The sequence below is a fragment of the Pollicipes pollicipes genome, unplaced genomic scaffold, assembly GCF_011947565.3.
Source record: "Pollicipes pollicipes isolate AB1234 unplaced genomic scaffold, Ppol_2.1 Scaffold_4002;HRSCAF=4701_pilon_pilon_pilon, whole genome shotgun sequence".
Classification (NCBI taxonomy): Eukaryota; Metazoa; Arthropoda; class Thecostraca; order Pollicipedomorpha; family Pollicipedidae; genus Pollicipes; species Pollicipes pollicipes.
The window spans coordinates 28212870-28216932 of record NW_023596420.1 but is presented as its reverse complement, the minus strand read 5'-3'; the positions used below and the strand labels follow the sequence as shown (position 1 = coordinate 28216932).

Below are 4063 nucleotides of genomic sequence, written 5' to 3'. Positions count from 1 at the left end.
GTTTGCAAGGCTTTTAGAATGAGCTTATGCCCGCAATCGAAATAGAATAACTATATAAACGTTATTTGTACGATGTGTTTTTTATGCATATCGTGGAAGGTATGAGCCATGCGCGTAAAAAGGACGCCCCATTGCACCCATGTCCAGACCAAATTGGTGCCAAGTATTGCAGCGCGGAGAATAAGCAAATAGTTAAACGAAAGATATGTACCATGGGCATTGGAAGATATCAGTATGGAATTTAAAAAAAAAAGCTAGTGGAAAGGTCCAGAAATTTCGGAGAGACAGACGCCTCCGGCGCCGAATGTAGGGACGGACCAACAGCGTAACTGTGCGGTGCCGTGCTTCAGCGAAAGCTGGTTTAATAAAAACGGGGGACGCTCACAATGTCCACAGTTCATGATGTTTGCAGATCATGATGTCCACTGTTGATGATGTCCAAATTTTGCAATATCTAGTCAGAGTGCGTACAATTCATAATGTCTCTGTTACCGATGTCCACAGTTCACAATTTGCACAGTTCACAATGTCCACATTTCATGACGTCCACAAATAGTCCCGCTTGCGTCCACCAGGGTAAAAAACTCTGTCCTTGTGTGAAAGAGGCAGTGCTAACGGCCGTGGCCTCATTTCCTCCGCTGTCTTACGCAATCGGGCACCATTGTTGCGCTCATATCGTCCGCGGCCGACTCTGGAAAACGGCAAGGACAGCGGCCGAATCTGTAAACACCCGAATGAAACGAAACTGGCCGAAAGAACCCGACTCTGCACAGACTAAAGTAAAGCAAACCCTACAGGAATAAGCCCGAGCCTGCATAAAACCGCCAGCCGCTTCCGCGGCTCTGCGCGGGCAGGCGCGTGACAGGCATTACACAGCGGACTGGTGTCTGGCGTACACAACGACTGGTACTATTGCAAATATTTCCACAAGCCAAGCAAAACCTTGCACGTCTTTGCGAACATGGCCTCTCTTCTACCCAGGACCTCTCCCCCTTATCCTCCGAACCTGCCACCCCTGTCTCGCCGCGTTTGCCCGACTCGATCGCCGCGCCAGGAGAACTTCCCAGCCCGTCGTTGCCCCTGGCAACCGGGGTATCTTCTGTGTCGCACATATGGATATAGACCAGGTGGCGAGCCTGCCCAGGACCGCACAAACCACGTAACTGAATACGCCTCACAGCACCGATAAGTACCAGTGCCTCGTAACTTATCGTGTAGGTGTTACTGCTGTAGCCTGGGCTTCTTCCCGAACCCGTCCAATCTCGCTATGCTAAATTGCACCAACGCATTAAAAAACTCACTATCGCGTAACCAGATATCTGTCTTCACCATGAACAATAACCATCGACGACATCGGACCAATACTTTCAGCAGCACAGGGGCGCAGTCCAACTCTTGGCCAGGATGAAGAAGGGGGGGGGGGGACGGAGGGGAGGCAGACGGATTGACGAAGTCATCTGCTGATGAAGAGCTGCTCCCCAAGGAGTTGCATCCTGGAAAATCACGGGGTTTGCCCCACCGTCTTTCGAGAAAGCCACTTGTCTTGTTTTTTGTATTTTTACTGAACCTTATTTTACTAATTTTGCCTACACTTCTGAAGTATATTACATTTTTCGACAACGCATGGTATTCTGAGGATTCATGCGAGATAATCATAAGTGTTGCATTCGGTTGTATATGATCAAAAGTTGATTTGATTCGTGATGTAGGTATTCGTATCTGTGCATGTATCTATTATTGAAAAGTTTCAGCAAAATTTCCAGCTAATCTGAGTGCAGCGCATTTGCGAAAGAATTATAGCCATTACAACGCCGATCTAAAAACAGCACCACAGAACCAGGCGTTCCATTTCAAAGCAGCCCAGAGCAGTGCCATGAAAACAGCAGAGATCACACATCAGTCTCAGATTGCCCCCTAAAGGTCGCTGCTGCGAACCAGATCGCCGCGTTCAACTGCAGCGCTGCTTGAAGAGCTGCCCAGCTGTTGTGGGATTACGTGCCCAGGGTACACCAGTGGGGCCGCCGCACTGCCTGGCTCGAGCACGTCCAGCAGCGGACAGGTCCAACGGTGTGACAAAGGGCTTACATACCTTAACATGATCCAAGATGAATGATCCTTGAATGAACTGATTCTCAAAGCCCGCCTTGCTTTATACAGCACAGATGTAAACAATAATGGGGCAGCCGGCATCCAACGCCCTCGACCGATGCACATTGCTGATTGCCAGGCCTAGTATTTTCCTAGAATTCGGATGAACTAAAAGCGTGGGCTGAAAAAATGTCTATAGTCTCGTTAATATAAAAAACAATTCTCGGCTGAATGCATGTGGTTTACTTATCGCATGTTTACGGAATTGCGCGAAAACGATCTGGTCCTTGTCAGAGTGTCAAGTATGTACTACGACTTCATAAAACAGATTGAGGAATACTTTCAAAACTTCTCAATGCATTAATCCATCGCGAAAACGCCTAGTATAGGAGAGGATTCCAGGGGCGTATGTTCCTGTCAAAATTAAGAAATACTTTCAAAACTTCTCAGTGCATTAATCCATCGCGAAAACGGCTGTTATAAGACGGGATTACATGGATGTATAATCCTGTCAAATAAGAGAGGCTCCCCAAATTTTGAGAAAAAAGCTGGCCGAATCCGGGAAAAGCCCACTCGCTGGCGTATTTCAGGGCTGGTTGTGCTGTTTTTGCCGTTCAGCCCTCAGCGCATTTTGCGGAACTACGCCACTGGAGGATCCCACTAGATTCCTACTAGCCTGATTCCCACTCTACAGTATGGATCACAGACTGATACTGCCGCGAGGTTCAGAAACAGGCCGATGTAAGGTCGCTATGTCACTCGCAGTGAATCACGTCAGCGAACGCAATGCGAGGCATCTAATGCTGATGCAAACCAGTCCCATGGGGCAGGTTAGGTCACGCTGCACAGTGGCTTGACGTGGAGCACAGTACTATATAAACATTTTCTCGTCACACTGATTCAGAAAATGCAACACCTCAGCATCTGCTTTCCATGGCTCTGAGTTACCAACGCCCAAACATCAGGGTTTCTCTATAAGAGGCCCTACAAACCGTGATTGAAACGTACCAATTTGTACCTCTCCGTGCTATGCCTCGTAGAGCATTTCACAAGCCCAACACCTGCAACGCACCACCTGCCCCCGTTTAAGCAGCGTAGGTTAAGATTTAATCGCTCACATGATGCTGTGCTGCTTTCTTTCGCGGACAATTTTGCCAGCTGCTATGGACCAGAGCAGAGTCAACTGATCTGTCTGTTAAATTTGTCCAAATGTTTCGATATTTTTCCGCACGACCACCTTCTACGCAAGCTCCGGCATAATTGAGTAGACGAGCGCTGGTTTAACAGCTTCCTGACAAAACAATATAAGCAAGTTCGTGTGCAGACTTCATCTGACGAGCATGTGATTTCGCGGCCGCTGCTGAACCCTCTCGGCATCTAACGGGGGCCAGCTCTGGAACTCTTGGTCTTCTAGTTACTACTGCTCCTGCGCAGTGCTCCGTCACCCGACCAACAATTGCTGCTGCTCCTGCGCAGTGCCCGTCACCCGACCAACAATTGCTACTGCTCCTGTCCGGTGCTCCGTCACCGACCAACAATTGCTACTGCTCCTGCGCAGTGCTCCGCCACCCGACCAACAATTACTACTGCTCCTGCGCAGTGCTCCTCCACCCGACCAGCAGTTGCTACTGCTCTGCGCAGTGCTCCGCCACCCGACCAGCAGTTGCTACTGCTCCTGCGCAGTGCTCCGTCACCCGACCAACAATTGCTACTGCTCCTGCGCAGTGCTCCGCCACCCGAACAGCAGTTGCTACCGCTCCTGCGCGGTGCTCCGCCACTCGCGTTTACTACCCGACCAGTAGTTATTACTGCTTCTGCCCGGTGATCTGCCACCCACACAGCCGCGATCGCTCGTCACACATTCTCGTGCACGGCCGGCCGCGGCTACTCACGCTACGTTCCCAGAAAGCTCTCCCCCCCCCCTTGAAGCGTGCGCACGGGGTAGCCCAGCGTCAGCCGGGATGCCCGCCCCGGA

The 4063-nt window shown here is 50.4% G+C and overlaps 1 pseudogene; it reads right to left on the bottom strand.

The window, feature by feature from the left end:
- Positions 1 to 662, bottom strand: part of LOC119094325 (phenoloxidase-activating factor 2-like) — a 3459-nt pseudogene extending 2797 nt beyond the window's left edge.
- Positions 663 to 4063: the final 3401 nt, after the last annotated feature.